Genomic DNA, 12,334 nt, shown 5'->3' with positions numbered 1-12,334 from the left:
CCATAAACCTGGGAATCCTGGACGCCCCATCATCTCAGGCATTGGCATCCTGACAGCAGGATTGTCTGGCTATGTGGACTCTCTCCTCAGACCCTGTCCTACCAGCTTTCCCAGCTATCTTCGAGACACGACTGAATTCTGAGGAAACTACAATCAATTGGTGATCCTCCAGAAAACACCATCCTAGCCACTATGGATATAGAAGCCCTCTACACCAATGTTCCACACAAAGATGGATTACAAGCCGTCAGGAACAGCATCCCCAGTACTATCACAGCAAACCTTGTGGCTGAACTTTGTGACTTTGTCCTCACCCACACCTATTTCAGATTTGGGGACGATTTGTACCTTCAAGTCAGCAGCACTGCTATTTGTACTCGCATGGCCCCACAGTATGCCAACATTTTTATGGCTGACTTAGAACAACACTTCCTCAGCTCTCGTCCCCTCGTGCCCCTACTTCCACTACACTGATGACATCTTCTTCATCTGGGAAGGAGGCCATGGGAAGGAGGCCCTGGAAGAATTCCACCAGGACTTCAACTATTTCCACCCCATCATCAACCTCAGCCTGGACCAGTCCACACAAGAGATCCACTTTCTGGACACTACAGTACAAATAAGCGATGGCCACATAAACACCACCCTATACCGGAAACCTACTGACTGCTATACTTACCTATATGCCTCCAGTTTTTATCCAGACCACATCACACAATCCATTGTCTACAGTCAAGCCTTCAGCCTCCTACAGGATCTCTATTAAGCATTCTTAAAACTACAATACCCCCCTGGGGAAGTGAAGAAACAGATTGATCGAGACAGAAGAGTACCCAGAAATCACCTGCTATAGGACAAGCCCAACAAAGACAGTAACAGAATGCCACTAGCCATCACTTACAGCCCCCAACTAAAACCTCTCCAGTGCATCATCATCCCCCACTTGTTAAGGCAACTCCCATCTTTTCATTGCTGTATATTTATAGCTGCTTACTGTACTTTCCACTCCATGCGTCAGATGAAGTGCGTTTCAGCCCACTAAAGCTTATGCCCAAATAAATTTGTTAGTCTCTAAGGTGCCACAAGGACTCCTCATTGTTTTTACTGATACAGACTAACATAGCTACTCCTCTGAAACCTACAAATGTCAAACACATTCAGTATATTCCCTTGATATCACAGATGGCAGTGAACGATCAGTCAGGAAAGGTAACAGTGACAAACCATTTTTAACATGAACAGCAAACTGAAATGAGTTAGAGATTGTATCCCTCTGTTTAACCGCATTTACTTCTTACACTTCAGAGGTGTAGAAAAATTAGCACATGAGGCTGCTTGTGGAGTGAAGTATTATTCAATATGAGTAAGGGTGATAGGATTGGATCCAGAAGAGTGGGGTAGGTAGTGCACAAAATGATTATTAGAGTGTCCTCTAGTGGTAGACAGGCACATAGAGAAGATCACATTGCCTACCTTCATCCAGGATAGTCCAGGAAAGGAGCCGTGATGAGGAGTCAGAGGTTGTGGGTCAAATTCAACTCAGTCTCTGCAATTAGAGAGACTGCCTGGGTGTGCTGGCGCACTGCAATGTGATGCTGCAGAGTACAGGTGAGACAAGCAGCCAGAACTCCCCAAGCACAGCTAACAGCCAGAGACGCAGCTTGGATGTGCTGAATCACTAACTTCTGGGCTGAACTCCTAAGGATCCCCAGGGTGGATTTAAATTCCTGCTCCCTGACACCACCAGCTCTCCCAACAGCAAGTCACCCTCTGCCCCGCTCTGTGAGCTCAGTAGTCCTCCCAGGTCCATGGAGATAGAAGCTTCCCCCACCTACAAAGGCTGAATTTGCATGTTATTTCTCTGCTGCTGTTCTTTTTCCATTAGCTGCTCCTGGCTTTATGCAGCTAAGGTTTCTCACTGGAGGAGGCTGCAGCACCGTTACAGTTCTGGCATAGGGACAATCACAAGTGACGTTATTCTCAGATTTCAGAGTAGCAGCCGTGTTAGTCTGTATCTGTAAAAAGAACAGGAGTACTTGTGGCACCTTAGAGACTAACAAATTTATTTGAGCATAAGCTTTCGTAGGCTACAGCCCCACTTCATTGGATGCATGTCGTGGAAAATACAGTAGGAAGATCTATATACACACAGAGAACATGAAACAATGGTGGGTGTTACCATACACACTCTAACGAGAGTGATCAGTTAAGGTGAGCTATTATCAGCAGGAGAGAAAAATAACTGTTTGTAGTGGTAATGAAAATGGCCCATTTCTAGCAATTAACAAGGAGATGTAAGGAACTTGGGGTGGGGGTGGGTGGGGAAGAGATAATCATGGGGAAATAGTTAATTTTAAATGAAATAATTAACTATTTCCCCATGCTTATCTCCCACGAAAGCTTATGCTCAAATAAATTTGTTAGTCTCTAAGGTGCCACAAATACTCCTGTTATTTTCAGAGCAGCACTGTGCTAACCCTTCCCGATCAAAGCCTCCACTGCAGCAATGATTTCTGCAACAGAAGCATTTACCAACCATCTTTCCTACTTATCCTGTTGGCCAAATTAATCCCTGCTGTTCCCCCAGGAATGTAGCTGAATCCGTGATCCCTCTGGGTCCATCAACAGTGGTAAAAAAAAAAATACTAGAAACTGGCAGGCCCTCCTTATTCCACAGGACAAGCTTCCCTTCCACTACCTTGCCAGTTCAATTCAACCCTGACCACTCTAGGTGCGAGGGGAAGGGTCAGTCTCCATGGGCTCAGTCAGACTAATCACTGGTCTGTAGGCTGAGAAGGAATTAGTTCTTCACTCTCAGTGAAACGATCCTTTAAACCCGCTGGGCATCTCCCTGTCTTACAGCCAAAGGGACAAAGTTATAAAAACAAAGACAAGCGGCAGTTATTACAATTGCATTTTACTGTAGCCCTGCAGGGCAGGAATAATTACTTGATCACAAAGGTGTAGGTTAGAGAACACCCCTATCATTTATTGGGGCAATGGCTCAGACGGTTGCTTCTCTACACTTGAGATTGTATCATCTACTCCTAACGTGTGTGGGGCTGAGTACAGCTATAGAAGTGCCACGGGTGATAACAGATTTCAAAAATAGCTCTGTTCAGTTTGGCAAGGCTGAGAGTCCCTAAAAAGGAAGCATCCTGCTGACTTTGTAATTGAGCAGACAAGGCAGAGAATAGGCTTTTTTCAGACTCTGCACATTTTTAGAGTGGTGCAGGAATTTATTAACATCACTGCTCTGAAGGTGTGTGGAAATCGGGAAGTTTAATACCCATTCACCACTTTGAATGTGTATGTTTTGGTGCATTAAAGTTAAATGTAAACAGTAATTGTGGGATGTCTACAAAGCTGAAGTTACTCTTGAGTTTCCTTTTGCATAGGATTTAAAGCTCGTATCAACTGATAGTTTGCTTCCATGCTACTTGGTTAACTTACCTAAGTAAAACCAAATCTCAATTTGATCCTTCATTATAACCCCTAAAACCTGAGGACCTGAAATCCCTACTTTATCATCAAGTGGAAAATGAAATTTGTGAAATTCAAGGGGAAAGAACAAAAAATCCTAAAAAATAGTGCCCAAGAAGGAAATCTGATCTCTGATTTACTGCCTATTAGCTATATTAGCAAGTTCTATGAAATCAGTAAGAATCATCCTTTGTGTAGTGTAATTATATGAACTGCATCCAAAGGGGAGACAGTTTATCACAATATGGCTCACAGGTCTCAGCTATTCATTGTGACTTTAGCTCCTGCTTCAGCGTCTCAATCTCCAGATACAGTTTCCGCACTTGCAGCAGAGTTCTCAGTTTCTCCAGAGGCACACCACACTCTGTGAACTCTCTGCTCTCAGGAACCATCTCACACACACCAGAAGTGCTTTGCTTTTTCTGTAAATCAAAGAGGGAACATGCTTATGCTGCAGAAGAGAAGGACTTGTCCTCTCAAATATGCTTGCTCCTTTTGGAGTCTGAACCATCATCCAGTGTGTTACATGTATCTGCCTCAGGGCCTGAAGGTGCTGCGCACCCTCACGTCCTATTCAATTCTACGGAAACTGACACTGCTAAGCAACAGTGATGACATTTTGAGCAACATAAGGTTCTGGCACATAAATTATAAACACATTGGGCAGGAACCAGCCTTCCTTTTACATAGAGCTGAGCACACTGCAATATCTCACTAATTAGTAACATACACTTGAATTGCCTAGAAAACCTGACTGTTTGTAATAGGGAAGTTTTCCTCCTGTTGTGATTTTTACCCACCAAATTTTACTTTTTGCATGGAGCAGCTGCTATCGAAGGAAGAAAGCTTTTTTTTAAAAAAATAGGAGATGGGTGTAGTGAGGGATAATTTGTTTTGCTTTCAGATAAATATGGTTTTTCACCATATGGTGTATCAATGGCACATGTCCCAACCTGATTGCAAAGACCTCATGAAGTTAAGTCTGCTTCATTAAATCAAAGCATGGTTACTACTATTCTTTATATTAGAAATTGGGGAAGGTGCATTAAGAAACCCAACTTAACAGTGATACTTACACACTTCGGTAATGCCGTCCAGGTGCCGTCCGATAAACAAGTAATACTAAATCTGTCTGTTGCAGGCAGGAGGGAATGGCTTGAAAACTGGTACCCAGGAGAGCATTTGAAAGGAATGGTTTCATTAATGGTGTACCACATTTTTTCATCCAATGCATTGACCATGCTTCCATTTTGCACCTCTGGCTTCGGACACCCAACTGAAAAGAAAATGCAGAAGAGAAGGCAGTTCATTGAGAGGAGCAGATGCACTGTGAATGCTGGTTATTGCTCAAAATGGAGGAGAACAGATACACCCAAGACCCTTTACCCACAGTTTATTTCACTGCAGTTGTTTTGGTTTATAAATGACCCATAAAACCAGCTACCCTGTGAATCTCTCTCTCAATTGAGAAAGAGGGTCCATGATTGAGTGTGGAGCCAACACTGAAGTGAATTGGAATAGCAGGTGTTCAGCACCTTTCAGGATTCAGCTCAGAGTGACTATCAAGTGATCCAATCAACACCTACAATGAGGCATTAGATTCCAGTCCCATCATTCTACAAAACCAAGACCTAAAGAAAAGCATTTGAGTTAAACACAGAAATCCCATCCAGTATTTTACACGACTGGCATTTCATGGAGGTGTCACCAGCTGGGGCAGAAGAGCACAGGTGCTTTTTTGGGATTGTTAACATGCAGTTTGTTCCTGTGCACACTTGTGGTAAAAACCTCTTCCCTTTATTGCAGTCGGGCTCTTCTGCAGCAAGGGACAAGTGCATGGAAGTCAATGGAGTCACCTGGGCTTCTCACTGGTGGAATGAAGAGCAGAACTTGCTCCTTAATAGTGTCTTACACTCCTATAGTGACTTGCATCTTGAAGGATCCCAGAGGGGTTTTCTAGATACTACACAGATTTGCACTTTACAGAGCCCCTTTCCCCACTGAAATGCAGCCTCTTCTAGGGCAGGGCACTGTATCCAAGCAGACAGAGGTTCATGTTAAGTCTGAGACAAGGAACAACCAAAGCTAGTGCACTTTTGGCAGCTGACCTATTTCCCAGGCAACTCACACTGAAAACCAGGCCACACAGGAATACCAGACTACAGCTTAACCTCTTCCTAGAATTTTTTTTAAAGGAAATAGTCTCCAGGGGCATTTGCAGCAAATAGTTTCTTCCTGCACTGGATTTTCAATTACGTTGGGACTACTGGCAGGTTATTCCCACTTTTTGGAGTCAGGCTGTTTCACAAACTCCCTGATGTCACATCCAGACGGTGCCACATACTTAAAGGGACGATACCAGGAGAGCTGAGTTGGGAAACCAGAAACCTGGAGATGGATGACAGACTGACAATATCCTGAACAAACCGTATGGAATTAAGATTAATTTAATTCAATGAAGTTTCATCTTATTGAATTAGGGTTAATACCTTTGGGGTCCATTGTATTAAAACGCAGTTGTGACTGTGTAGTGGCATTGCATGTACCTTCTCTAGAGGGAGGAGGCTGCTAGTGTACTTCTTCCCTTATCAGCCTTTGAAGCCAGCCCCCAGAGAGGTGCATATACCGGTTCAAACTGGAGTCTCCCGGGACCAACAAAGAAAGCGTTTTGGATAAATAGCTTGGTTTTTTTTAATAGCCTCAGGGCTTTCTTCCTGATCCAGCAAATGGATAGGACCCCTTGTCCATGGAGGGCCCCAATCCTTTGGAAAGACTTTGAAGGATCAGGTGCTTGTTCTGAGCTAGAGCTGTGATGAATTAATAACCAGAAGGAATCCCCCTTGGGTGGCAGATGAAAGATTATGCCTGCCACAATCCAGAGATGTGGTGGGGTTAAATATGGGAAAATTTTAGCATGCGTGTTGTTCTCTCTGTAATGCTTTTTAAACTTAAAAATAAGGTAGACCTACATAGGAAGAACTGTGTGGGGATGCATAACTGTAGCAATTATACCTGTTAAAAATCCTCTGAAGAGAAAGGAAGCAAGTGTCCCTGGGCAACCTGTCTGTGCTGGGAAATATATGGTGAAAGGAGGGTACTGTGCCGCCTAGAGATACCCCAGTCAGAAGGGACAGAGACAGGGGTCTTCATCCAATAGGCAACAGCTGACGGGCTTTGACCTTTATACCTTCACCTACATGGTGCGAGGGCATCCAGGGAACAGACACTGCCCCAGTGGACACTGCTATTCAAAAGATCCTGTCTCACACACACGGGGATCATGCACTCCACAAGTGCAATCTGTGTAGACAATCACACAAAGAACATTTAACACCAGTTACACTGCAGCGTCTCCAGTCATGGACTGTTCTTAAAACCATTAAAGTGATCTTACATTCACATTCCTGCTTTTGAGAGCTTTATATTACGCAGTGAAGTTAGCAACCCACCAAACCATGCCTCTAAAAGCCTCAATCCCAGTTGTTAAACAGATGCTACTAACCTTTGCATTCAGGGGAAGGCCCACTCCACTCTCCATTGACGTTATCTTTCGTTGTACAACGAATGGAGGCCTCTCCAATAAGAGAGAAGCCCTGGTCACATTTGTAAGTTACTGCTGAGCCAAAGGAAAACTCTTCTCCACTCTGACCAGTATGGGATCCATGGGTGATATCAGGAGGTGGAAGACAAGGTATTGCTGAAGCAAAGAATGTCAACATGAAAATTAAAGTTCATATTGAAGGTGAACTGAAGAGAGAGTTTTCACTAAGAAAGTTGTCTCAGATCCCCCCAAAACACTGTTCAGCCATTTGGAAGGGTACTTAACATTGCATTTTAACATTTGAAGCAAGACCCCTTTCAGATTCTGAAGGTTTTTCTGCTTTTAGGCTTGACCCAACCCAGTACGTCCATTGCTCAAGAAGGATGCTCCATAAAACACAAGCTCTGGAAGATGACCTTACCAGAGTGTGCCCCTTCCCAACATTAGCCTCAAGGAGCCAGAACCTCCTCCCAAGCATCTCTAGAGGTCATGTTGTTCCACCAGCAGAAAAATAAGCTAGGACATTTCTTGTAGCAGCAGCTGATTCTAGAAACTGGACCATCAGCAGCATGATTGACAGACCAAGCCCAGAAAGCATCCAAGAAATCAAATTAAGGTAGAGACAAATTAATTGTGATTCATTCCAAAAGAGCCTCAGATTTTAAGTGAATGGTCAGATTTGGGAAGGGTCAAAACTTCTTGAAGTCATTATCATGCCTTTTACTTAGTCGAACAGCAGGATTATGCAGATACAATAGTGAAGAAGTGCCATGAGGCCTGTTGGATTATGAATATTAAACAGTGCCAGGTGAACAATCTAGAAGGGACTTTGTTTTTAAGCATTGATTCTGTAGGAGTCATCCAAACACCACAGTGAACCACAGTATAATTTCATTCTCTCCCCAACCAAACATGCATCCTTAAGTTTTTACTCTTATTTGGATTCAACGATGTAAGAACAGAGACTCCTCTGTAGCACCAGCTATGCTGCATCATCTCCAGATGCGAACTGTTCTTAAAATCCTTAAAATAATTTACCTTGGCAAAGTGGAACCTCCTTATCCCAATCAACTCTATTTCCTGCAAGCACACATTGGGTGGAAATCGGTTCAATTAATCTGTAACAAAAGAAAGAAAAAAGGTTCAGGTTTATTACTGAAGTAAGCAAAGAACTAGGCTATAGTTCAGAAAGGTGGAACATGGTTACTTTATGCCAGTAGTTGGAGACAAATGATTGATCAGGGTCATTTCTGCTATAAAACATGATATGTCTAACACCATGGGACCAAGGAACTCTAAGTAATTAAAGGCAATCTAGAGCTATAAACTATTAGCAGGAGAGTGCCCTCACTTCTTATCTACACGTCAGATGCTTGGGAATGCTTGTTAATTCTCTGCAAAGGGGAACAAGTGATCCTTCTTCTAAATTGGAGATACAAGTAGTAAGGAGTGCAAATATCTCTAACGGGGAAGAGGGCTCTAATCATTCCTGCTCTAATCATTCCTGCTATAGAACTTAATTAATGCTCAGGAAACCATGTTATTTTAGACATGACTGGTCTGCTCACGGTGCTTTCATGCGGAAAAAGGGTTTGGCCTTGCTGGTTAGGAGGCTGTGCCTCATCTTATGTTTCTAAGAAGTAGGAGAGTGTTTGAAATGTGAGCTGCCGCCATTCTACACCTTAGAATTACTATGTTTTTATCTGCAGCAGTACTAGACACCTCTTCTCTGAATGCCCAGGTGTTACCCCAGTTGTCAATGACTCAGCTTAAGCAGCTCCCCTTACCTTTCCTCCCCAGCAATGTTTTGTTAAATAAAAATCAGACCCAAAGACAACCCATCCTGACAGAAGCGATGGGGAGAAGTCTGACCCCATCTCCCTTCCATATTCAAACCAGAGCATCTTAACTGTCCAAGACCTAACCACACACTAAACCCAGGGAACTCATGGGCCTGCACAAATTCAAGGCCATAAGTCCATGTAGGCTACTGCAAGGAAATCCTACCTACACAAATCCTTCAACTGTGGATCAGCCTACTTCACCCAGAAGGCAGGCTTACAGCCAAGCCACAGAAAAAGGCATTTAACTTGCATGGGGTTTGGCAAACCAGCCACCATCAGGGAGTTACCTCCCCCACCATCTCTCCTCACTCAGACTGGGGGGTCGGCTTCCATCCAGAGCCATCTGACTCCTCTTCCCAGAGGACTTAACCCCTGCTGCCAGGCCAAGCTCTCTAAAGATTTGATACAGTGAAAAAACACCTGCACTTGTTGGTTGTGTTTTCTGGTCCTCATGCAATGCAATCTATTCCGTTATCTCAACTGCTCAGTGAAATGAGGCCACAACCCATTTATGATTCCCCAAGGCTTGCCACATAACCCATATGGACAAAAGCAACAACTGAACCTGACACTACCCTGATAACTATTGCTGAGTAGGAAGAAAGCTGCTTCTACCTGGTGCTATCTTTTATGGGCAACATTCTGCCCCACAATCCCAGCACCGATTCAAGATCCTAGGACTGACCAATAACAGCCCCTGTAACATGGCAGAGATTGGCACCGATCAGTGAGTGTCACATTACCCTTCAGGTGGGGCTTTCCCTTAGGACTCATGATCCAGCAGTTGCTGGGATGACCTGTTGAAAGTTTAGGCTGGGATTTCCATAAGCACCTGAGCGAGTTATGTGCCCATCTCCCACCAAAGCACAGTCATAAATAGGTAGCTAGCATCCTTCAACTCCTTTGAAAGTCACAGGTGTAATTCTTAACAAGGGCCCAGCCTATAGCTACAGATGTAAAGCACACCACTCACTTATGTTCTTGAAGTTAAGCAGCCTTTCTAGTCTCATTTTGCCAGACTTCACCAGTAGTTTTACACCAGTCTAGGTTCTGTTAATTAGTCAAAAGCCGCAACATGCCACTCACCCTTCACTACTGGAGAAATTTGCTGTTGCACCAAACCAGAGGTTGATTAAATCAACTCTGCCATTTTCTAGTTCTAGTGGTTTACATGGTCTTCCTAGAAGAAAACAAGACTAATATTAGTGTCATCTCATATGACCTTAATGGGAAAAAGAAAAAAGGATATGCTAACTTGCTCCCCCTAACATAGCAAATACTATGGCAGATCAAGCTAATGGTCTAATCCAGTGGTTAACCTTTTCTGGGTTAAGGACCCATTTGCAAATGTTTATGGCCTGCCATGACCCAGTAAATAGTGTGCGCATGGAGGCCCTGGGGTGGTTTTGGTCAGGTCCTATATCCCAGGAGGGTTGGGCCCTGCCTGGCACTCACCACACAGTGGTTGTTCCTGCAGTTTCTGTGCCAAGGGGTTTGCTGAGCTGGTGCCTCTGCTTCAGTAGTTCCAACCTCCAGGATTGTAACGTCACTACAGTTTGGCCCCCGCCCCTCAACTGGATCAAATTTGTCTGAGTGGAGTTGTGACCTGGCTCATGGGGTTGCAGTGCCACTCAGATTTGGCCTACCCATAATGGCACATTAGACACTGACCCAATGCGGCCCTTGCCCAGGGCTCCTGGCCAATTGGGGGCCCCCCAGAAAAATGGGTGTCCCTGTACCTCAACTCACTACATGCACCCACCCAGCACTCCTGCCGGGGAGCGGGCGCAGGGTCTTGCAGGAATGCCGGTTGGGCAGGGCAAGTCTCCATGCCCCTACCCCGCTCCCTGGCTGGAGTGCCCCGGGGAGGAAGATGGGGAGACTGCAGGATAGAAGAGGTGGGAAGGGACCCCCCAGTTGCTCTGGCCTATGGCTCCACAAACCCCTAATTTGCCTCTGCCTACGCAGGCTGCTGTTATCATGACAGCTGGGCCAAACCTGAGTGGCACTGGAATCCTGGTGGTTGTAGCACCCAGAGCAGGGCGGTGAGCAGGGCCGGCTCCAGACCCCAGTGCGCCAAGCGTGCACTTGTGGCGGCGTCCCAGCGGGAGAGCGGCAGGTGGCTCCGGCGGACCTCCTGCAGGCATGCCTGTGGAAGGTCAGCTGGGACCGCGGCTCCGGTAGACCTCCCGCAGACGTGCCTGCGGAGGGGCCGCTGGTCCAGCAGCTTCGGTGGAGCATCCGCAGGCATGCCTGCGGGAGGTCCACCGGAGCTGCGGGACCGGCAACCGCTAGAGCGCCCCCCGTGGCGTGCCACCCTGCCTGGGGCGGCGGAAATCCTAGAGCCGCTCCTGGCGGTGAGCCACAGGAGCTGCCACGTGACCCTTTGAAACAAGACTTCTGGCAACTCTATTTTATGTCCCAACCCACGGGCTGAGAAATTCTGGTCTAGTCTTATCTCCTTTCTGACAACGGCCAGCCACAGAAGCTACAGAGAAACCTGTAAAAACCTACATTATGGATAATTATGCCCACAGGTGGCCGGAGGAAGATTTCTCCTAGTCCCACAGTTAATGGTTCCCCTCATATCCTAAAGAGGAGTAAAACTATAAGCCAACAAAATTATCCCAAGTGCATATATTCATATTGCCAAATTAAGACCCAGACTCTGAAACAATCACATGCATAACTATATTCACCTGGGAGGATCCACTGATTTATATGGGATAGTTCATGAGTGACATTAAAAACAGTTTTAAGTGTTTGCAGGTCAAGAGTTTGAGTCTCTCAGCCTTCTTTGAATTCTACCAAGCTCTTTACTTCAACGTCTCATGGCAATGTGTTCCATGGATTAATTATGCATTTTGTCAAGCAATTTCCTGTTATCAGTTCCACTGAATCCTGAGTTTAGGCAAATAAAAATAGCCTTTTCCTCATTTAAGCTCAATGACAGATATTCTCCTTGCCCCCTACAAGAAGAATATCCTGAAAATTATTTGTGATGCTTTCTTCCTTTGTAGAAATAAGCTTTCATTAGTGATGAACACTATCAGAAATTCACCATTGCTACATGGAGTTCAAAACAGAATGATTGTATCCATGCAAAGATAGAACTTGTTATAATGATAGAGAACTTCTCTCTTGATTCAGGGAAGGCACAAAAGTTGCCTTCTGTTTATTAAGGAGCTGACTCTGCAGAACACTACTGCACATGTTAATGGCCCAATGACTTCTTGCAATTAGTCACATGCTTAAGTCTCCTGAAGGCTAGAGTACAAGTCTCAAAGGCTATGCAAGTAATTCCCAGCAGTGTTATATAACAGTATACAGCTCGATAGTATTCATCACCCTGTATTTTTGGCAGGGTTCCACACCCCATTTAGGGCTTATATCCTGCCCTGCAATCCTGGTTCCATTAGCGTCAAGGTTTGACACCATCAGCCATTTTGAATTTTTTTTTATTACA

General features: G+C 44.9%; 1 protein-coding gene across 1 annotated transcript in view; it reads right to left on the bottom strand.

The window, feature by feature from the left end:
- Positions 1-9,977, bottom strand: part of CR2 (complement C3d receptor 2) — a 153,101-nt gene extending 143,124 nt beyond the window's left edge. Inside the window, exons 1-3 of the mRNA XM_045015883.1 lie at positions 9,955-9,977; positions 8,063-8,142; positions 6,986-7,180 (exon numbers count right to left, since the gene is read on the bottom strand). The gene's annotated coding sequence lies outside the window, so the exon portion shown is untranslated. The remainder of the gene's footprint in view (positions 1-6,985; positions 7,181-8,062; positions 8,143-9,954) is intronic.
- Positions 9,978-12,334: the final 2,357 nt, after the last annotated feature.

This window comes from Mauremys mutica, chromosome 4, assembly GCF_020497125.1.
Source record: "Mauremys mutica isolate MM-2020 ecotype Southern chromosome 4, ASM2049712v1, whole genome shotgun sequence".
Classification (NCBI taxonomy): Eukaryota; Metazoa; Chordata; order Testudines; family Geoemydidae; genus Mauremys; species Mauremys mutica.
This window is presented reverse-complemented; position numbering and strand designations above follow the sequence as displayed.